We start from the raw sequence: 25,501 nt of genomic DNA, 5'->3' as shown, positions 1-25,501 counted from the left end.
TCTTTCCCATCTTCATCCACCAAACCCAGAGGTGGTGCAACGCCCACCTTTCCCATCTTCATCCTCCAAACCCAGAGGTGGTGCCACGCCCACCTTTCCCATCAGAAATTGTTCACCTTTGTGCTCGAAATTTCCGGTACAGAGCTTAACGTAACTTATATATTTGAGGATAAAATAAGAGTAATAATTAGATACCGTGATTTCATTTACCAAAGAATGTGAAACGTAACATTCCTCCATTTTCCCTTGCATGCAAAGATGTGCTGTGGACGCCCCCCAGAAATTGTGTCCAGTGGTTAAATGCCTTGTCAAGTCATGTGTGATTGCAGTGTCTAACACTCTTTACTCTTCTATTCTCCCATGGTAATCAGCCATTCATTTCCAATTCTGGAAACATCCAACTGCTGGAAAATCCACTCAAAGACAGAAATGACTTTAAAGTTGACGTTAAGACGTTTGATTTAAATAACAAGATCTTTCAAGAACAGTGATTTTTCTTTTTATGAACTATCCAATCATGGATTAAACATTTATGACTCCAAAAAGCATGTAAAGATTGTAGCATAAAAAGAAAATTATGGTACATGAAACGTTGAAAAAATAGAAGAACAATGGGGATTAGATGGCCAAAATGGCTGAGTGGTCTGTGACTGTATATCTATCATTTCATCTGGCTGACTGTTGAGTATGGAAAAACAATTAGCATAATAAAATATAGCTAAATATCTTGCAAATTTTTGGGTCTCAGACGGACAAACCAGTGATTGATATTATGAGCAATGTACCATGCCATCAGGGTACGAAGTCACACAATCAACCAAGCCACTGAGTGCAGCACTTGATCCAGTTTACTCAACTCTATTTTGTTGACAAGTAATTGAGAGCTGGCGAATTCTAACCCAGATGGCTCTGTCGGTGAAAATGTAGTAATAATTATGACATGAGTTGTTTGCCAGCTGTCAATATCATTACTAATCTGCAGTAAAATTAACTCATCGCCTTGGATGTGATGTGAAATGGGGGTTAACGTCACTTTCAAGATTATTGCACTTACATAGACTTGTGTACATGTGTGTGTGGCTGGATGTACAAGTCTGGACTGATGCCAGTTTTATGATGCTAGCCCTCTGAGACACCATGCTGCAGTATGGCTACCTCACTCAGACACAGTTTACTGACTCCAAGCCAGCCAGTCCTTGTTTCATCCTGTTAATGCCGAGTGCCAGGCAGGGTAACAATGAGTACCAACTCTTAATCTTTTGGTATGATGCAGCCGGGGTCAGAACCCCTGACCATCACTTCTATCAACAGGACCCTGGAGTCAGTCCATCTTATTAGAATTGTAATTATTGTAGTTAAATATTTAGGAGATATACCTTATGTTTTGGACTTGCTGGCTTTATTGAGTATTTGATACCTGGAGGAAATTAATTTGGAAATGACAGCGTTCAAAACAGTTTAGAGACATGACACCACAAGACAGATCTGATGACACATGCTTTCTAAACCTTTCTGAACATGCCTGGTTAGCAGAATGTAGAAAAAAACCAATAAATCAATTATTGAGCAAACATACCAGTAGTCTTTTCAAATTTGTGATTGAGGACAAAATATACTTATCAAGAAAAGCAGTCATATGTCCAAAAGATTCCTGGGATCCAATCCCATTTGTTCAACCTATCAGAGACCCGTGAAGATTCCGGGGTAGAATAGGTCTTCAGCAACCCATGCATGCCGTAAAAGGCGACTATGCTTGTCGTAAAAGGCGACTAACGGGATCGGGTGGTCAGGCTCGCTGACTTGGTTGATGCATGTCATTGATCTCAATTGCGTGGATCGATGCTCATGATATCAATCACTGGATTGTCTGGTCCAGACTCGATTATTTACAGACCGCCATCATATAGCTGGAACATTGCTGAGTGCGGCATTAAACAACAAACCAACCAACCAACCTATCAGATTGCAATTGCAATTAAAAGATGTATGAAATATCACCACATCATGTGAACTTCAGACCACAGTAATCGACGTAACTTGATCTGAGAATTACTACAAAACAACTCCATCACATGTCAACAGCTCCATGGCTGTTTGTTGCCGTTAATCTGTCACCACGGTATCAGGTTGTCATGGAGATGATAAAACTGTCATCAAAAGATGCATGTTGAGAAGTGTTGTTAACACAAGTCAATGGTGTCTACAGCCCACATTGTTTACACAGAGGCTTCCACCAACACCATTCCTCATCCTTCTTGTTTACAAACAACAAGCCATTCTTCCACTCCTGGCTATACACAGATTCCATATAACAATGTCAGAAGTTTGGCATTTTCTTCCAAAACAATTACATTTGGAGTCAGTCCTAGTTGGACTTACAGACCCTGATACAAATATATCAATTACAGCCCATGCAAGTCTATAATGTTTGGCAAGTCTAGATTAGTGCAGTATCGGAAAACGAATAGTCTCTTGGCTCCCTTTTATTATATTTTTATTAGGAAAATTGAACAACTGTTTTTTTCTGTACAATATGTTCACTTCAGAGACTAGATGTTAGTCTAGGTCAGTGACCCCCAACACAAGTGTTTATCAAGGCATTATTGCTTTGCTTCCTCACATTCTGTCATTGAAAGATTTGTTTCATATATATTTTTAAAGAAGAAAAGGAATTCTGAATGTCTTTATAATTTTCCTCTTGTGCCTACAAAACATGGTCTTAAATAGAAAATACATTTGGCATATATAGCCATGTTTATTTCTAACCAACAGCCTCCTGAACACAATTAGAAAGTGGTCAAATGTTATATTTGGGATAAAACTTTCTTAGTAAAGTACAGATTCTCATACATTTTGGGGTTGAGTCCCGTCTGGGTATTCAAGCCAACACTGCCAGAGTGAGGCACCTAATCACCAGCACACAAAGTCAGAAATCGAACCCACTCCTCGGTGGAAGCCTCGGTGGCTGAGTGGGTTTCAAGCTATATGACGACAGTCTGTAAATAATCGAGCCTGGACCAGACAATCCAGTGATTGACATCATGAGCATTAGACCTATTCTAACCCGGATTTTCACGGGTGCTCTCCACAGTGACAGCCCTTTCCCCAAATTCTCTACAGTGACAGCCCTATCCTCAAGCTCTCCACAGTGACAGCCCTTTCCCCAAGCTCTCCACAGTGACAGCCCTATCCCCAAGTTCCCCAAGCTCTCCACAGTGACAGCCCTTTCACCAAGCTCTCTACAGTGACAGCCCTTTCCCCCAAGTTACCTAAGTTCTCCACAGTGACAGCCCTTTCACCTAGCTCTAAACAGTGACAGCCCTTTCCCCTAGCTCTCTACAGTGACAGCCCTTTCCCGGAGTTCTCCACAGTGACAGCCCTTCCCCTAGCTCTCTACAGTGACAGCCCTTTCCCCAAGTTCTCCACAGTGACAGCCCTTTATCTGAACTCTCCACAGTGACAGCCCTTCCCCTAGCTCTCTACTGTGACAGCCCTTTACCCAAGTTCTCCACAGTGACAGCCCTTCCCCAAGCTCACTACAGTGACAGCCCTTTCACCAAGTGACATCCCTTTATCTGAGCTTTCCACAGTGACAGCCCTTTCCCCAACTCTAAACAGTGACAGCCCTTTCACCAAGCTCTCTACAGTGACAGCCCTTTATCTGAGCTCTCTATATACTATTGCTGTCACAACTCTCCACAGTGACAGCCGAAGTGATGACAGTCATGCCAACTTTTCCCCCATGCTGAATTGCTTTTGTGGTTTTCCATTTGGACATTTCTAATTGATAAAGACTTCAGAAACATCTCTCTTTGAAAAAATACTCAACTACAGATGAGTGGACATCCTTAAACGAACTGATTCATGAAGAGAAGATGTCTGGTCTCCTTATCTAGTAATACAATTACACAATACACTCCATCCAGACAGAGCTACGTCCAATAGTGTCGAGCGTTGAGGTCTTTAAGATGCATTCTTGCTGTATCAGACATACTGCATCAATACCTGAATGAAATTTCAAACAAATCAATCCAAAAATATTTGCCTGGAAACTGATCTGGATGAACATTTAAATGCCAATTTTTCAATTGGATTTCAAATGACAAAACACGAGTACTGAAAAAGGTCAAGAAAGAACGATGAGTAATGCGTCAAATGTCAAACCAATGAAATTAACCAAGCAACACGAGCAGGAAAACAAATTTTGTAGCAAAATCCACTATAATCTCAATGAGAAATCAGGAAAGCTGATTCAATACACCTCTCTAACCTAAAGACACTAAACAAATAGTCCTTCTGTAATCTGCAAAATCCTTTCAAATCGTAACTTCTTCAGTCCCGCAAGTTCATTTCCAAAGCAGACAGGGAAATATTCAATACGGCTTTCTATTGTCATCAGTGCTAACAGTGTCACAGGGATCCTACTGCTCAAAATGAGACAACAACATTTCCAGAGATGTCCAATATTCCGACTGCCGCAGGAAAAAGAAGTTTATGGAAGCCATTTGTGAAGGTCCGCCAGAAGCAGACTAATATCCCATTTGGTGGGAGACTCGCTTCAGGGGAAAAACAGGGCCCTGACTTCCTATTTTCTAAGCCTAAACATTCCAGTGAACTGCATCTGTTGGTCAATTTTTGATTCCCTAAGAAATTTCTCGAAAAAGTCAACACTGGTTTCGTCTGTGCTGGAATCTTGGTTATTGATTGAGAATGAGAGAACACGATTTCCGACTCAGATACGTACACAATCACACGAGAGCTCACTCGAGCAATATGTTATCCTGACACTATTGGAAATGGCCACAAAAAGGCGAGTAGCAAACGCAGACCAAGAAAAAGCTGGGAACAAACTTGTAACACAAATGACTGACATCGGTAAGATTTGTGAGGCCATTGATCATTGTGGAGCTCCATTGTGATAAGGCAGATATTTCAAATTTCCTGGAATTAACAATGCCATTTCAGCAACAGATAAAAGCAGGGCTATTTGCATTAAAGGGGCAGGTTGTTAGAATGACAAATTGTGATCTTCAGGCAGAATTATTCCACCGATTTCATCTTCTAGATGGGGATCTGAAAGGAAACTGATTCCATGAAACGGTCGATGAGTAGGTGTATCTTAAATTTACCTATCATCAGTGTCATCATCATCATCATCATCATCATCATCATCAATTTCATCATCATCATCCTTTTCATCGTCATCCTTGTCATCATCATCCTTATCATCATTGTTGTCATTCATTATCATTGTCATCATCATATTCATCGTTGTCATCATCTTCTTCATTATTATCATTGTCATCATCATCATTGTTGTCATTATTTTTTTCATCATCATCCACCTTTTCATCATCATCATCATCATCATCATTGTTGTCATTATCATTGTCATCATCATGTTCATCGTTATCATCATCATCATCATTGTTGTCATTATCATTGTCATCATCATGTTTATCGTTATCATCATCGTCGTCATTGTCATCATCATCATTATCATCATCGTCATTGTCATCATCATCATTATCATCATCATTGTTGTCATCATCATTGGCATCATCATGTTCATCGTTGTCATCATTCTCTTCTCATCTTCATCATCCACACCAGCTGTGATATATACACTTGATAACCTCCGCAGCTGGTTCCCTCCTTGAGGGAGAGGTTTGAGATGACTTATAGATGTAATGTCTATTAATGTGTTCCGTGAGTGGTTCCAGCGAACGTTTATCGAGTCAGGTTCATGAAATGCCACATCACACCATCAAAGTTCTCTATCAAATTTGTATAAAATCATTATTTTTTCATCTATTTGCAAAAAACATCCATTTATTCCCAACTTATAAGCGATTGCATGCAGATTCTTCTGGGTTTCATGAACATCGATGACCATTCAGCATCAAATTTCAAGTCTGATAAACATGAAGTGAAGAACCAACGTAAGGTCTTTGTGGAGGTCAAATATTGATGGCCCAGCAGGACTGAGACTTCTTCTAGATATACAGACATACTTCAAACATGAGAATACACTGACATTCATGTAACTCAGTCGGCCCATTCAAGGTGCAATATCACCGTCTATCTGGCAATATTTTTTCAAATGCTCACATCCTTTCATAATCTCATGAGGAGATAGTATTTCTACACTTATTTTAGATTTGTTTTCGATTGGAGTGTTTCATTAACAGTCACACTTATTCACTGGCTCAATAATCAGATCTTCACACTGGTGCACGCATACATTTCTACAAGCTCCCTACAACACTTGCTTGACAACAGCATAACAAGTTGCATACACTGCCAGAGGTCTTCTATAGATTGTTCCCAGGTTTCAGTGAGGTGTAACTGCTTCATGACACATAGCAATAGATTGTCTTCATAATCTAATCTGACGAATCTTTTTGTTTGTTTGTTGTTTAACGCCGCACTCAGAAATATTCCAGCTATATGATGACTGTCCAAAGAATTATCAAGTCTGGACCAGACAATCCAGTGATTGACATCATGAGCATCAATCCACACAATTGGGATACGATGACATGCATTACCCTGGTCAGTGAGTCTAACCACCCCATCCTGTTAGTCACCTCTTGTGACAAGCATACTCACCTTTTACGGCAAGCATGGCTTGCTGAAGACCTATTCTACCCCGGATCTTCACAGGTTCTGACCAAATCTTTAACCCCCTCACAGCCTGCAGAGTGAAACTGTCATATCCAATATCATATAAGATTAAAAACATAATATTTTCTTAAAGCTTCAACTCTCATATTGTAGTTTTGATTGGGTTGTAAACCACAATCAATGATATTAATGTGCACCTTCAATGACAATCCCATATTGTGTTGATATATGTGTGATTGTTTGTTTGTTTGTAATTTAACGCCGCACTCAGCAATATTCCAGCTATATGACGGCGGTCTGTAAATAATCATATCTGGACCAGACAATCCAGTGATTGACATCATGAACATCGATCCACGCAATTGGGATACGATGACATGCATCAACCAAGTCAGCAAGTCTGACCACCCGATCACGATAGTCGCCTTTTACGGCACGTATAGGTTGCTAAAGTCCTATTCCACCCAAAATCTTCACAGGTCTATATGGCTGATTAAACCAAAGGACCAAACCATGAATCATTCATCACAGATGGCACAAGCTACAGTCAGTATAGTCAGGACTGATGACCAGTCTTATAACAAAATGATTGAAGGACATGAACTTGTCATTGTACACATGCTGCCTCAAACACGTGTTGCTTGTTGTAGAGTCATACATCGCCTTCACTACTCTACTCACTGGCAAAAGAAACGTGAATGTCATACATGTTGGTTAATATATGAAGACTTACTCATCTTCATGAGAAATTAGATTAGTTGGATGCACAAACAAGCATACTGGTATGTTGGGGGAACCGATGCTAATGAACACATCACATGTTATGTCATAGATCCATGACTCGAGATGCACCATTTGTTCCCTGCAGGATTAGCGCATAAAGTTAGGAAATCACGTGCAGCATATGGTGATAAAATCACTCTGTGGCAACACTTGACTGATTGTTAGTTTTGTCATTAATTGGTACACATTGGAAACATCTCTTCTTAATGTACATACTTCTCTATATATTTTTATGTTTGCATTTCTTTTGGTTGTGAGTATATTTTTTCTCAATATTACTTAAGCCGTTGATTAATGATGACATTTGATCACAGTTACAAAATGAAAAATGGAGATGTGTGGCAGGTCCACGTATGTGATCTCATTTCACCAAGTAAAGAAATAAGGTAACATGTAGAGATTATCTTCGTCTGTTGCAAGTAAAAACAACAACATAGTCAAATACCAAATTTACCTGACATAACAAACAATCAACATGATATTAGATATTTACTATTCCTTGAAGTAAACGATACAAAAGAGAGTCATGAATTTCACGACAGGCTTGGAATACCTTTGCAAAGTTGCAATATTCCTAAAATCTTCCACTTTTTAAATCAGGTTTCAGTACTCAGGAATAAAGACCAAAGTTTCACTTCTCCAATTTCACTTTTAAGAAAAACAAATGAAATTCTAAAACTGAAACTGATAAATGCCAAGGCCATGACTTCACTGAGCCTGAGGACCTTATGCAGATCCTGCAACAAATCAGAAGAATCTGCTGTGATATGAGGTCATACCAGCTCCTTGAGAGGAGGATATCATTAACTGGCTTGATACAAAAAATTCTTTCTTTTACTCTCACCAAACTCCATCCGCCTTCAAACTGATTCCATGGACATTGTGCAATTATGTAGGAAGAGTAACACTGGAAACAAAAAGCATATCCACTTAATGAGATCTTCCTTTTTACCAACTGATCTTCATTAGGGTGTCGCCGATCCAACCTGTCATTGGCCACTACAAGCAATCAGATTGTAGCCTAATTTACAAGAATGACAACAGCAGGGCTGGATGATGAATGCACAGAGATGGGAGTCCCTGTCCACTAGTGTGTCTCTGTGGCATTGTGTCGCGGTGATCAGTGTCCTCAGGTGATTAATGTCACCCCAAAAGTGATGAATTTTGGTGCAAGTCAGGAATAATCGGTGATGGATGATTCTAAAGGGTTCCCATCTCAACCACTGGTGGTAGCGTGTGATTGGGGGCTGTGATGTCTTCATACTGCAACAGCTAGGTCGTTACAGCAGTCTCGAGGTGACTGTGAAGGAGATGAGGCTGTTGAGGCAGTAGGTAGTCTTCAGAGGTGGTAGTGAGTGAGTGAGTGAATGTTGCCTTACTCTGCAGGCAGCAATATTACACCTATATTACAATGGTGACAAGCCGTTATGGTTACCATGCTATTCAGGTGAAGAGTTAGAACTGATCTGGCACAGACAAGCTAAATATATTGGAGCAGACAAGCCAGAATAAGATAAGAGGAGACCTCGTTACAGTCTGGAGTTGTATCTGATCTGACACAGACAAGATAAATATATGGTAACAGACAAGCTAAATATATGGTAACAGACAAGCCAGAATAAGATAAGGGGAAACTCGTTAGAGGCAGGAATTGGATTTGATCTGGTAACAGACAAGCTAAATATATTGTAACAGACAAGCTAAATATATGGTAACAGACAAGCCAGAATAAGATAAGGGGAAACTCGTTACAGTCAGGAGTTGTATCTGATCTGGTAACAGACAAGCTAAATATATGCTTATAGACAAGCTAAATATATGGTAACAGACAAGCCAGAATAGGTTAAGGGGAAACTCGTTACAGTCAGGAGTTGGATCTGATCTGGTAACAGACAAGCTAAATATATGGTAACAGACAACCCAGAATAAGATAAGGGGAAACTCGTCACAGTCAGGAGGTGGATCTGATCTGGTAACAAACAAGCTAAATATATGCTTATAGACAAGCTAAATATATGGTAACAGACAAGCTAAATATATGGTAACAGACAAGCCAGAATAAGATAAGGGGAAACTCGTTACAGTCAGGAGTTGGATCTGATCTGGTAACAGACAAGCTAAATATATGGTAACAGACAACCCAGAATAAGATAAGGGGAAACTCGTCACAGTCAGGAGGTGGATCTGATCTGGTAACAAACAAGCTAAATATATGGTAACAGACAAGCTAAATATATGGTAACAAACAAGCTAAATATATGGTAACAGACAAGCCAGTATAAGATAAGGGGAGGACGCGTTACAGTCAGGAGGTGGATCTGATCTGGTAACAAACAAGCTAAATATATGGTAACAGACAAGCCAGTATAAGATAAGGGGAGGACGCGTTACAGTCAGGAGTTAGATCCAGCCCGGCACAGAAGTGCCGGCAACGAACTGATTCATGGCTTTCTCTTTCTTTATGTTTCTTTACCTATAAGCAGCAGCATCGCTGCACTTGTACACAGCCCACATAATTCAAAATTAACTTATAATCTTTAGTTTAACAAATTCAGTAAATGCGCTATCATGTCACTGGATTTCCTGGTCCATCTCTTGATTGTGTGGTTTGTTTACAGGCTGCCATTGCATGGCAGGAGTACTGCTGTGCAGAGGTACAGGAACATACAAGTAGGGTAGGACATGCTGACCCTATTGTGAACACCTGGTGTCGATACTGATTTCAGTGATCCATTTATATAAAGTTCACTACTATTTTGCATTTTTACTCCTAATGGAATGTTTCAGTGGATAATTGAAGTTACTCTCTGGCATTGACACTTGATATTTATCACATACATGTGCCATCTTGACACACGATCACGGGAATGAAATCCTGTGCCACATTGTACATCATGTGCCATCTTGACACACAATCACCGGAATGAAATCCTGTTCCACATTGTACATCATGTGCCATCTTGACACACGATCACCAGAATGAAATCCTGTTCCACATTGTACATCATGTGCCATCTGGACACACAATCACCAGAATGAAATCCTGTTCCACATTGTACATCATGTGCCATCTGGACACATTATCACCAGAATGAAATCCTGTGCCACATTGTACATCATGTGCCATCTTGACACACGATCACCAGAATGAAATCCTGTTCCACATTGTACATCATGTGCCATCTGGACACACAATCACCAGAATGAAATCCTGTGCCACATTGTACATCATGTGCCATCTGGACACACAATCACCAGAATGAAATCCTGTGCCACATTGTACATCATGTGCCATCTGGACACACAATCACCAGAATGAAATCCTGTTCCAGATTGTACATCATGTGCCATCTTGACACACGATCACCAGAATGAAATCCTGTTCCAGATTGTACATCATGTGCCATCTTGACACACGATCACCGGAATGAAATCCTGTGCCACATTGTACATCATGTGCAATCTGGACACAGGATCACCAGAATGAAATCCTGTTCCACATTGTACATCATGTGCCATCTTGACACATTATCACCATAATGAAATCCTGTTCCAGATTGTACATCATGTGCCATCTTGACACACGATCACCGGAATGAAATCCTGTTCCACATTGTACATCATGTGCCATCTGGACACACAATCACCAGAATGAAATCCTGTTCCACATTGTACATCATGTGCCATCTGGACACACAATCACCAGAATGAAATCCTGTGCCACATTGTACATCATGTGCCATCTGGACACACGATCACCAGAATGAAATCCTGTTCCACATTGTACATCATGTGCCATCTGGACACACAATCACCAGAATGAAATCCTGTTCCACATTGTACATCATGTGCCATCTGGACACACAATCACCAGAATGAAATCCTGTTCCACATTGTACATCATGTGCCATCTGGACACACAATCACCAGAATGAAATCCTGTTCCACATTGTACATCATGTGCCATCTGGACACACAATCACCAGAATGAAATCCTGTGCCACATTGTACATCATGTGCCATCTGGACACACAATCACCAGAATGAAATCCTGTGCCACATTGTACATCATGTGCCATCTGGACACACAATCACCAGAATGAAATCCTGTTCCACATTGTACATCATGTGCCATCTGGACACACAATCACCAGAATGAAATCCTGTGCCACATTGTACATCATGTGCCATCTGGACACACAATCACCAGAATGAAATCCTGTGCCACATTGTACATCATGTGCAATCTTGACACACAATCACCAGAATGAAATCCTGTTCCAGATTGTACATCATGTGCCATCTTGACACACGATCACCAGAATGAAATCCTGTTCCAGATTCTACATCATGTGCCATCTTGACACACGATCACCGGAATGAAATCCTGTGCCACATTGTACATCATGTGCAATCTTGACACAGGATCACCAGAATGAAATCCTGTTCCAGATTGTACATCATGTGCCATCTTGACACATTATCACCATAATGAAATCCTGTTCCAGATTGTACATCATGTGCCATCTTGACACACAATCACCAGAATGAAATCCTGTTCCAGATTGTACATCATGTGCCATCTTGACACACAATCACCAGAATGAAATCCTGTTCCAGATTGTACATTATGTGCCATCTTGACACACGATCCTCGGAATGAAATCCTGTGCCCCATTGTACATCATTTGCCATCTTGACACACAGTCACCAGAATGAAATCCTGTGCCACATTGTACATCATGTGCCATCTTGACACACGATCACCAGAATGAAATCCTGTGCCACATTGTACATCATGTGCCATCTGGACACACAATCACCAGAATGAAATCCTGTTCCACATTGTACATCATGTGCAATCTTGACACACGATCACCAGCATGAAATCCTGTTTTAGATTGTACATCATGTGCCATCTTGACACACGATCACCAGAATGAAATCCTGTGCCACATTGTACATCATGTGCCATCTTGACACACAATCACCAGAATGAAATCCTGTGCCACATTGTACATCATGTGCCATTTTGACACACAATCACCAGAATGAAATCCTGTGCCACATTGTACATCATGTGCCATCTTGATACACGATCACCAGAATGAAATCCTGTGCCCAATTGTACATCATGTGCCAAAGAGCACTTTGTCCCACCTTCCAAGTAACCACAGACCAAAACATGTCTCAAGGAGTCTCATCAGCATTTTCACTGAGGCAAGGGACTTTGAAAGTCCAGTTTCCTTGCCGATATAGGCTGGAATTCCAGGGCTCGGTCGTAGCGTCACCAGTGGCTATTACGAGTTATATCCTTTGTATGCCTCTCCTATGGACCAATCAGATTCTACCTCTCGTATCACTTGCATTTGCTTCAAACAAAATGGCGGCACCCAGTCAAGACGATCTGATCGATAATCAAGATCTATATTGTGATAAAACGGGTCTTACATCGCAAAGTGCATCAAATCACATCAGCATCTTGATTAAAAACATGAAAAGATTCGGAAAATATCTATTACAACGAGTTGGTGGTGCACATGCTTTGCAAATACTGTAATCGACTGAAATCTGCATGACAGTTTACGAACCGGATTTTGATTTCGCTGCGTGATTGGACTATGCATAGACTCGTTAGTCCAGCCAAAATGTAACTCCAAAATACCAGCCTAGTTCAGCAAGGGTGGAAACTTGACTTTTACAGTCAGTTAACTCCCTTGCCTGCGGAAGATGTCTCATGAGATGTCCAAAGGTCACATTAGTGAGTGAGTGAGTTGGGTTTAACGCCGCTTTTAACAGTATTCCAGTTATATCACGGCGTGTCAGCTTAATGTGGGAGGAAAGCCCGAAGTGATGCAGGTCTCAGACGTTTACCACTTTGGTGAAACCCATGAGCACGGGTATGGTGTTGACAAACCTAGAAACATAATCGGGTCGAACCAGGATTTGAACCCACAATCATAGGTTTCTGGCGTGCCCAAGGGACGCAACTCTGCACAGCGAATCGCGGCGCCTTAGACGACTGGGCCACCCGTGCCCCCCAAAGGTCACATTAACAAAAATAGGGTGATGCTCATGTATCAGTCGTACAAGACTCCAGGAAAACATTTACCGATTCCAAACAGACTTTCCTTGGCACTCACAGTAAACAGAGACAATGAAGTGCAAACAAATGGCAATATATAAAATAGACTTGGCATATTTATATGTCTGGAAAGACAACGAAGGATCCTTTATAAATACATGTCTGGGGAAGTATTTACTCTGCAAAGGTTCTCGGTAACTCACTAATAACCAACTACAAGTCTTGACATTCAGTTTCACTACTTCACCGATTGATCTACACATTGCCGGGAATACTGGCTTCATAACGGGAATACTGGCTTCATAACATAGTCATATTAGTAACCAGTGTTCCTGTATTTTAATGTCATATAAAGTCAAACTCCGTTGTGTCACAGTTGAAGGGATCTACATAAATACTTTGAGTTATCCGAGGTCCGACACAACTCGGACACACAGGGACCAAGCTTCTACTTCGAGACAACCGTAAGTTCTGTTGTATTTGGAATACAAATTGCATGATACAAGCCTTTTGTGAGCATAATACATATTTTTACCACTTCTTGATTATATCTGCGATGCACATATACACATAGGGATTTATATAGATTCCAAAGTAAGTGCCATTGGCAGACAAATTGAGAAAAAAACATTTTGTACCAAATTGGGGCTGTCTTAAATTCAGGGGTACCTTAATATGTCCTTGAATGTGAAAATGTAAAACTAACATTAAACATCTTCTTGTTCATAGCTTCTGTGAACTGTAAGTAAAGCAGTAAGATTTGATATTTTATTTAAGAAATAAATGACTCTTGGTCGTTGTTTATCGTACAATAAACACTGCAGGGAGAATAAACATTTCTTATTTGTGTTTCGATGTAAGAGATATATGACGAGTGGTAGTACTTTATTGCGATATAACAAAGAGTGTGGACATCAAAATGGAAAAAAATTCAACGAAATGTGTTTGGATATCGAGCTTGCAACCACTTGAACAAACAGAAAAATGCACCATGCACCTTAAACTTCCTGCATTACTCTTCATGGGAACCACAGTTGGATTACATATCTTTCCTGTAAATAATTTAGTCTGGACCAGACAAACCAGTGATTGATATTATGAGCAACGTTCCAGGCTGTCTGGCACAATGATACACCATCTACCAAGTCCATGAGCCTGACCTCCTGATCCAGCTGCCTCTTACAACAATCATAGTTTGCCCGAGACCTTAAACTGGAATTCCCACTGGGCTGGTCTACTTGTAATGAATCCTCATTCATAATACGTTGACAAGCTTATGGAGATGGGGTAGCCTCTGAGTGGTTTAAGTGTTCACTCATCACGCCAAAGACCCGCATTCGATTCCCTACATGGGTACAATGTGTGAAGCTCATTTCTGGTGTCCCCCACTGTGATATTGCTGGAGTTTTGCTCAAAGCAGCGTTAAACCATACTCACTCTCACTCACTAACTCACTCACTCACACACTTGCCATAATGAAGGCAACATTGCATGAATAATAATCCTACAATCACTTGTACTGTCATATTAACATATTTTTCTATGGCAATATTTTTTTGAAAATTATATATCCAGATACATTATTATATTTTTGGACAAAAAATTATTATGTCAAAAATAACCATTCAGCAACATTGTACAAGATTTGACCATACAACCTAACACACGGTTTAATTTGTAAATATCATTTCTCTCTCAGAAACATCAATAATTGCCCTTCCTACAAGATTAATTGTCCATGAAATTTCCCTTTCATGTCCCCAATGATTTTTGTTGATTCATTGATCGCTCGGTAAACGCGCTCCAACAGACAAATATTTACTTACTAATATTGATGGTTATAGCATTACTGGTGTACTATTTGGTTACAGGGGATAAAACCAAGGAGATTTGGTTACAAAGGTCCATTTACCATGGAAGACACTATACATAAAGTGAGATGCGTTTAACATGTCGTTCTAGATTTTTGCGCTTATTTAGTGACATGCATATGCGTTGCTTGTACGTGTTGCTTGTACGTGTTGCTTGTGCTAGCCCATTGAGATACCATGCCACAGTTTAACATGGATACCCCACTCAGACACAGTATACAGACTCTAATCTGACCAGACCGTGTTTTGTCCCTTAAAGCCGAGCACCAGGCAGGGTAATAACAAGTACCATATTTTAACATCTTTTGGTATGAAATGACCAGGGATCGAACCACTGACCTAGGCTTTCTGGGCAGACAATTATTTAATGTGATGTTAAACCCCATTTCACCTCACCTATATAATACTGAGGCCTTGCATTTCTTGTCCTTTTTTTCAAATTTCACTTGCACAATTAGACTTTCTCAAGACAAACTAGTAACATAAGGACTGTAGACATGTTTATCCCACCTCATGTACAATTATCTTAGAAGGCTATTAGAGTACAAAATCATTAAATTGTTCAAAAGCATTAAAACAAATTGATACAAAATGAAGAACAAAAGTCATCTTTTAAAAAACCAATGGGAAGTCTACTCAAAAACTCATCAAAGCAAATCCATCTCACAACTAATTACAAATCCCGAAAGCTTTCCAAATAATTTCAGTAAGAAATGTTGTAAATTATGGAAAGTTCAAAATACACCTACATATACTGATCACTCATGAGAAGCCAAGAACATGAGAAATTTGAATGCACTGATGGACAGTAGGTATTCATACATTTTGTTTTGTTTTGTTTGTTGTTTAATGCCGCACTCACCAATATTCCAAATGGACCAGATAATCCAGTGATTGTCATCATGACCATCAATCCACGCAATTGGGATACAATGAGATGCATCAACCGAGTCAGCGAGCCTGACTACCCGATCCCATTAGTCGCCTCTTACGACAAGCATGGGTTGCTGAAGAGTAGTGACCCCAGCACAGGAAAATGGCATCCAAATTTTCTCTACTGCATCAGTTAAGATCCTATTTATGCCTCAAATAGGGGATTCCATGTTTCATGCAGGCTTATTGGTCACTTTAATATGTTTACATGTGAGGTATCATATTTTCACCAAATTTCTTTTAGCCATTATTAAAATTGAATCCTTCCCATAATGGTGATCCTAAACATGCTTTGGCCACCTGGAGTGTGGCTGGAATAGTTCTGAGTGATAGAAACAACAAACAAACAATCTTGGATTAAATTCTGCATCACATGGTTAACTGTCTAAAAAAGAACACTAGAACCCAACCTCACCTCTCCTCACCTCACCTATCCTAAACAAGAGTGATCATGTCATTTGACTAATCCCCCAGCCCCCACAAATTCAAAAGAACAAATCATCTGACTGTTACTTAAGTCCAACTTGATGAGAGAATTTCTATCTAATCTGTCTGTCTGTATACAAGAGTAAATCACTGAGCTATCAAAACAATGCCATGGAACTGGCTTGGTATTTCCAGGGCTTAGAGTAAATGATATATCTGAAGCTCAAGCAGGACTTTGCTCAGAGGATTCTACAGTTTACAATGTCTTTGTTTTAAAGTCACTTTGCTCCAAATATTTAAGTGATCCAAGAGGTCATTTTCATGGCACCCTTTTTCACTTCCACAAAGATTTTGATTACACTGAAAAAAAACAATTGTTGTACCTATAACTCCAGTGGTGTTCATCAAGGTAGCATCTTAAGCCCTGTCTTATTCATCTTTTTTATAAACGAACTTGTTTCTGAAATTTACAAAGAATGTTCGTGGATGATGTTGCTCTGGTGTCCTACTATGTGGTAGACTTGCAGAAACAGCTGAATGTATTGCAGTCCTTCTGTATTAAGTGGGGTTTAGAAGTAAACCTGAGAAAACCAATGTTATTGTTTTTAGAAATGGTGGAGTTGTATCACAGCATGAGTGAGTGAGTGAGTGAGTTGGGTTTAACGTCGCTTTTAACAGTATTCCAGTTATATTGCGGCGTGTCAGCTTAATGTGGGAGGAAAGCCCGAAGTGATGCAGGTCTTAGACGTTTACCGCTTCGGTGAAACCCACGAGCACGGGTATAGTGCTGACAAACCTAGAAACATATCGGGGCGAACCGAGATTCGAACCCACAATCATAGGTTTCTGGCCTGCCCAAGGGATCACAGCATGACAATTGCATATATTGTGATAAACACTTAAAAGTTGTTGGTTACTATAAGTATTTATGATTATTTATGTGCTCAAGACTAAATTGGTCCAAGGCTTGTAAGACCTTGGCACTACAGACATCTAAGGCAATGTTTCCTATTAAATTATTTATAAACGAATTTATCTCATTTTCTATAGCAAATTTTATACTTGATAGTACAATTGCACCCATTTTGTTATAGGCTTCGAAATATGGGTCATTCAATATTTTGAATCCATTGAAAAAGTTAATACTTTGTATTTTAAGCGGTTTTATGCATTGGTAAATATGCATCAAATACGGCAGTACTTGGTGAAACTGGTCACTGTAGTATATATGTTCATAGCCAGCTGTGTATTGTTAAATATTGGATACAATGATTAAAAATGGGAGTTTACAGGTACCCATTTCAATGTTACACAAGCGCATAGTCGACGAAGTCATCTATATCCCCCACCCATTTATGGTCCCAAACCAGGTAACTGACCCAACATTTCTCTTAGCCCATGTCAAAATAGCTGCAATGGATATTCTGAAATAAACACTTCTAAAACTCCTTAATATCAAATGGCACCAGTTCAGTATGTGCTTTATATATAGACATGCAATGTTTGGCAAGGAAACATTTAACAGTTCATTTGTTATACTCCATAAGTGAACCCACCCTATATTAAAACTTAAATCAAACTTGTTGTCATGGAAACATAAACAAAACAAATTTCTAAAAGTGCTTAATATCAAAAGGCACCAGTTATGTATGTGCCTGGTAGACATACAAAGTTTTGTAAGAAAGTATTTAACGTTTTATGAGTTACCCCCCGGAAACGAACACCACCCTTATAGCACCTAAGTCCAACTTGTTGCCATGGAAACGTAAAAAATAAAAATTTCTAAAATTCCTAAATAGCAAAAGGCACCAGTTCAGTATGTGTCTGGTAAACCTGCAAAGTTTGTTAGAAAGTATTGAATGGGTTTTGAGTTATGCTCCAGAAATGAACTCTACCCTTTTGAACCTAAGTCCAACTTGTTGCCATGGAAACATAAAAAAATAAATATTTATAAAACTCCTAAATAGCAACAGGCAAGAGTTCAGTATGTGCCTGGTAGACATACAAAGTTTTGTAAGAAAGTATTTAACAGTTTTTGAGTTACACTCCGGAAATGAACACCACACTTATAGAACCTAAGTCCAACTTGTTGCCATGGAAACGTAAAATAATAAAAGGTTCTAAAATTCCTAAATAGCAAATGGCACCAGTTCAGCATGAGTCTGGTAAACCTGCAAAGTTTCGTAGAGAAATATTTAACAGTTTCTGAATTATGCTCCGGAAACGATTTCGTTGGGGTGGGGGACAAAAATGCTAAAGCAATTTGATGATGAAGAGAAAAGAATCAGGAGCCTCACTCAGGTGTTATTTATTTCTGGATTTTCCTTTGTATGGATCTCACACGACATCGGTAATGAAAAGGTATTTTTAAAAACATTAAAACAAAGATTATTAGACATATTTCAGCAAAACTGGCAACAACAATTTTTAACTGTATTACAAGAAAAATCTCCATTGAGAACCCTTTGCAAATTTAGAATATCTCTCAATAACTTTCATGTCAATAAATGCTGTAGAACCCAGGACATTGATTCTGTTAATTCTATATGTACTTACTGAACCAAGAAGAATTTCATGTTCTGTTTACTTGTGAAAAATATAAAACTTTGAGATCAAAGTTTCTATCTTATTTCGATATTAAAGACAATCAAATAATGATAAAGTTGTTGAATTCCAATGAAGATGTTATCAAATCTTTAGCAATGTATTAAAACATGTATTTAGACTAAATTGAATATATATATATATGTTATGCCATGTTCAAGATCGTTGATTTTCATGTATTTGTTAAAAACGGAACAGTTCCATGGGCCATTTGGCCTTGCATACTGAATAAACTGCCTGTCTGTCAGTCTATCTGTCTATGTCAGGTACACACCAATATGAACAGTCAAAGTCAAACTTGTTGCCAAGGAAATGGGAAAAAATATAAACTTAAAAATCTCTATAATAGCAAAAGACACTAGTTGCAAACCTGGTCTTTGTGTGTACAGTTTCATGAAAGAAGACCTTTTACTTAAGAGATATGTTACAATTTCAACCCCCATTATGAGACTATAACTACAAATTGTTTCTATGGAAATTGAGAAAAATACAAATGCCATAAATCCGTAAATAGCAATAGGCACCAGTTCAGAATCTGTTTGATATATCTGCCAAGGTCTGTTGAAAAAAACTGAACGTCCAAAACGTTGTGCTCCAAAAATGAAATGATTATGGATGAACATACAGACTGGGCGTAGACTATATCCCCCGTATTATATACCAGGGGATAAAAAGAACACTTGAATGCAATGTTAAACCCAATTTTACCTCACCTCACCTCACCTCACCTATCCTAAAAAAGAACACTTAAACACGACGTTAAACCCCATTTCAGCTAACCTCAATAATAACAGATAGTTCACAGCAAAAAAAAACACACACTTTGCTCCAAAATGTCTGTAGACAAAACATCCCGCACGTCCAGTTCATAAGTCCATGTGAAATTGACATGTATGTCTTGAAGAGAACAGTAAAGAAAACCTGTTAACGTGTGAAATTGACAAACTTCTATTGCGCTTGTTGCCTTTCTGGGGAGTGGGAAAGGTAAAAAAGTACTCATTAGACATAAGTTGACGTTTGTCGAGACACATGGTAAGTGATTTGTGTCAAAGCAATTAATAAACCTGCACATAACTAACAACTGAGCAACACATCAAAGAACCGAAATAGACAAGTACGTTGTTTATTGGGTTGTTTATTGTAGATTTCGTCAGCGGCAATGTTTAACTGTCTCAGTGGAACAATTTTGTACCTTCATTTCATGTCGGCTTACACCACCTGCATGGAGTATCTGGTCCCTTACTCAATCACTTCCTGGTCTAATTAGCCCAAACTTTCAACAACAAAAAACTCATCACGGCTGTCAAAATATCACAAACAATTTGTCTGCTGTGAACTAACAGGAGTCATATTTGCTTCTGTTCCATCCAAGAAGCTATAGAGGAAGTTATTATTTCACTCATTACAAAAACAGAGCCAAACAGACAGTACATGCAGCACCTATTACTCATCTGTCAGTTGTCTGGTATATCTTGCTGCCTAACCTGACAATGCACTTCTAATTTTAAATGTCTACAGAGGTCATAAGCTGAAAATCCGAACCTAGGTATGCATGGAAATATCCTTATCTCAGTGTTTCACACTGTATGACACATGCAACCTGGAAGGCGAAAGTCATGCAGATGGTTGAAATTTGAATTTGGGTTCTGTCAAATTGTCTGGATGAAATGATATCTTAAAAGTTTCTGGATGATACTTTGAGTACAAGAGATTCAGTATAAAAAGTTTTTGAATGAGAGTTTAATTCTATTAGGAGTTTCTGATTGAAAAGCTCTGGTACTGAATAGGAAGAACTTGGAAAATTGTTCAGGTTCTCAATGACAGACTTCAAGATTCTAGGTAAAGGTTCAAGTTTCAAGTTTCAAGACAAAGGTTTTGTTTCAGGATTCTGAGCAACAGGCTCTATTTCTGGATTCTGGGCAGACGTCCTGTTTCAGGATTCAAGGCACAAGATCATGTTTCAGGATTCTGAGCAACAGGCTCTATTTCTGGATTCTGGGCAGAAGGTCCTGTTTCAGGATTCAAGGCACAAGATCATGTTTCAGGATTCTGAGCAACAGGCTCTATTTTTGGATTCTGGGCAGAAGGTCCTGTTTCAGGATTCAAGGTACAAGATCCTGTTTCAGGATTCCTGTCAACAGGCTCTATTTCTGGATTCTGGGCAACAGGCTCTGTTTCTGGATTCAAAGCAAATGGTTCAATTTCAGGATTTTGGACAAAAGGGTTCTGTTTCAGGATTCTAAGCAAAGGATTCTGTTTCAGGATTTTGGACAAAAGGCTCTGTTTCAGGATTTTAGGCAAAATGCCCTGTTTTTGTTCTCGAGAAAGGTTAAAGGTGCTGCATCTGGTTAAGAACATAGAGTTCTGGCAACATACATTGTTCCTTGTTTATTGTTCAGGTTCTCAGTTATGAATTTACAAATACATAGGATCTGTTTCAGCTTCATCCTCGAGTATTATTACTCGCCCCCATAGCTTCATTTTGAGTCTGGTGTGAATGGCACAATGCTAAAGATAGCCATCCAATGAAACAACCATATTCCGTCACGATTGAGCCAAATAGTGACATTGCTCAGTACTTGGGTTGTCTTGTTGCACACTGTCTCCAATACAGCTGGGAATGTCTGGCAGCATAAGATTAAAGATCATTTGTCATCTGACGGGATAATATGAATCAAGGGCTTGCTTATATGAACCTCAATGTTTAAATTAGATCTATATCCAACTATTGTTGAGAAGTGCTATTTTCATTGGTTGTTGATTTTAAGCCCATGAATGAGAGAAATTCTGTGTTAAGTTGTAGAAGAGAGAGATGGAGCTTGTGACAGTTTTCCGAAACTAAGCAAAGGCGAATGTGTCATGGGTATTTATCAACTAGAAATAATATATTATATAATCAAGGCTGTTTCATATAATCAAGGCTGTTTCAGATAGAAAGCTTCCTTTTGTCAGTCATGTCCATTTATCGGCGTTCAACTCAACTAAACATTTGCTGCATGCCTACAAAACATAGATCCAGAATAATCCTGAAAAATTAATCTAGGACAGTTCTGTTCATAGCCATGCCAACCCACAAGGATTTGGGTAAGAATTGGTCTTCAGCAACCCATGCTTGTCTTAAGAGGTGACTAACAGGATTGGGTGCTCAGACTTGCTGACTTGGTTGATGCATGTCATCATATCCCAACTGTGTGGCTCGATGCTCATCACTGATTTGTCTGGTCCAGACTCGATTATTTACAGACTGACGTTCAATAACTGGAATATTGCTCAGTCTGGCATTAAACAAGAAACAAAATCAACATTTCAGCCATTAAATGAGCTGTCAAAATTATTGTCCCAGTCAAGCAAATCAACTTAAAGGTCATACTTCAGGGTTTTAAATGAAATTCAAAGCTCCAACATTAGCAACTGTCTGAAGAGACATTGTTAATTTCACTGCCACGCAGAAGAAGAAATGAGTGGCCGTGTTAACTGACGACCTGACACCCACCTTGCAGACACAACTGACAACTGTGCTTTGTCAAATTCACAACTCACACACACCATTGTCCATTTAAGAAAACACCTTGTAGATATGTTTTCCATACCGCCTCTCAATTAAGTCCAGATCCACAACACAGATGAACACTGCAATGGTGAGACGAACTACAGAAGTCTCTCGAGCTCTCCTTCATTTGAAATTATTTTGTTTGTTTGTTGTTTACCGCCACACTCAACAAAATTCCAGATATGATGGCAGTCTGTAATTAATCGAGTCTGGACCAGACAATTCAGAGATTGATATATTGAGCATCTATCCACACAGTTGGGATATGATGACATGCATCAACAAATCACTCAATCGTGTAATGTGCCTCTTATGACAAGCATAGTCGCCTCGTATGACAAGCATGGGCTGCTGAAGACCAAGTCTAGCCCGGATCTTCACGGGTCTCTGATATTGTAAGAAATTAAGGGGGGTCCCCAGGTACCTAAAGATGTTTTGTTTTAGTATTTATATCTTAGCCTTGTCCTTGAACCATTTCAAACATATAACGCCCCTGGATCAATCTTTGTCATTCGTTGCCTCCAATACGATAACAATACTTTTCTGAGTGGAGAGCTGAGGACACCTCCATGGTGGGTCTGGTCAGGCGATCCGTGGATGATCTTTGACTGCCCAATCAAAATGAAGGTTTTGTGGGTTCCAAAGTTCCAGGAGGGTCTGTTAACAATATCGGCAACAAAACCCTTTCCATATTCATCAGTAATCTCTGCTAAAAGCAGAGTCCATTGTACGATTCCAACTCTATCATATGCATGTGTTTATGAATCACTCTCAAATAGTGATGATGACAGGTGTTTGTGAAAAGCTGAGCATATCCAGCCCCACATGTGGCACCTGTCACAAACACATGCAAAGGCAAGTGAATTGCTCACCTAAAAACACGGAAATATATGGTACAAGTCAAATTGGGAACGGCATCTGACAACATTTTTGTCACTGATGCATCAAATTTGGAAATGATTTTCACATGTCTAACATAAAACATTTTGAAAACTTTATTGAGGCCTTGAATGTTGTAACGTTCATCAAACAACTTTTGAACAAGAGTGGTATGATGCTCTTTGAAATCTTTGTAGAGAGAGCATGCTCTGTTGTACCTCGTTGTGATGTGTAGACACCATGGATGAGAGCTGCTGGAATATTGCTCGACATTATGGGAAAGTTGACATCATCCCTCATGTCATACAGTCTTATGGAGAGTTTTCTGTCACTCTGAATCTTTATGCATATATCTAAATATGAAACACACAAACAGTCTCACTGATCTCCTGTATTTCTAGTGTAGGTGGGTAAATCGGTGGAAGGAATTGGCTATTTCATGGTTTTTGAACGATATCAGATCATAGATATATCTGAAGGTTAAGTTAACTTTCTTGGCCAAATTACTTTGTTTTGACTTTCCCAGTTAGAGCAGAAAATCGGATACATATGTAAAAAGAAACAGGTCAGCAAGGGGAGCACAATTGGTGCCCATGGGGATGCCTGCTTCTTGCATCAACCTATGACGAGGTCCAGCATTTCCCCTAAAGTCTGACAGGTTTAAGATCATGAAGTACCTACCTTGATGTGCACTATCAGGTCAGAACATCAATCAGCACTTACCTGAAAAAATAAACACAATCTATAAACTTCTTGTCTTAATGTCTTTGCCTCACATTTTACATGGCTGTTATTAATGAGGAGGTCCAACATTGCACATAACTTCTTTGAGAGGCATTTAGAAGTTGGAGTACTAAGTAAGGTTAAGATATATGGATGAACAACTTCGTTATTACAATTAGGAGCGACGTTTCAGTGTAGGTTCTAACACCATTATCAAGCAAGTGATGTACAGAGTATGGTTGACAAGCATATATACAGGATATGAGGCAGTGTTTATACAGTTGAGTAGGTTTATGATGCAGTTACACTTGAGTGGAGACGCCTGTTATGTACCCAGAAGGGTAAAATAGATTGGCCAGGGTAATACAGAAGTGGTTCATCCATATATCTTATCCTTACTTAACATTTCACATGCTGTTTTCTCAGTAAAACTCAGATAGAATTTGCTTTCACTTTTGACAAATTCTCTTAAACCTCTGAAAATAGACATGTAACTACAGCTATGTCACCAGGTACTTACAAATGCCCTGTGGATCCCTTAAGTTTGTAATGTGGGATAGAAACATACAAAGTTGAAAAATCTAATGTTTTGACAGAATTAAACTACCGGTAGGTTCTTTTCTGAGATTGCAAAATTTCAAGCAAATGCTTGGAGTTTTTGATAATCCACATGGTATTAATACCACTTGTCTCGAATACTTCCTGTGAATATAAAGGAAGTCCTAATCCTTGATTGTATGAAGGATTATGGGTAGTCTTTGAGACAGGGATTTGGTAGAAATTTGCTGGACCCAGCAAAATTTCTCTCTTTGTACAGATGTTTAGGGAGCTTTGGAATCCAGGACAAAAGAGGAACGAACAGAGAGAGATAATTCACATGCAGCATCACTAATAATGATATATAGAGGATATTTCGTGTTTCCAGTGAAATATCATGTTTCTCTCATCGAGTGACGGGGGAAAGGAGATATTTCACACGTATCACTAATAATGATATATGTTAAAGTCAGTGTACAGAAA

The 25,501-nt window shown here is 39.2% G+C and overlaps 1 protein-coding gene across 2 annotated transcripts in view; it reads right to left on the bottom strand.

Moving 5' to 3' along the window:
• LOC124149181 (phosphatidylinositide phosphatase SAC2-like) overlaps positions 1 to 25,501 on the bottom strand; it is a 401,391-nt gene that overhangs the window by 152,075 nt on the left and 223,815 nt on the right. The window lies entirely within an intron of this gene.

This window comes from Haliotis rufescens, unplaced genomic scaffold, assembly GCF_023055435.1.
Source record: "Haliotis rufescens isolate VD_foot unplaced genomic scaffold, xgHalRufe1.0.p SCAF_39, whole genome shotgun sequence".
Lineage (NCBI taxonomy): Eukaryota > Metazoa > Mollusca > Gastropoda > Lepetellida > Haliotidae > Haliotis > Haliotis rufescens.
Note: the sequence above shows the minus strand (reverse complement) of the source record. Positions and strands in the feature narration are given on the sequence as shown.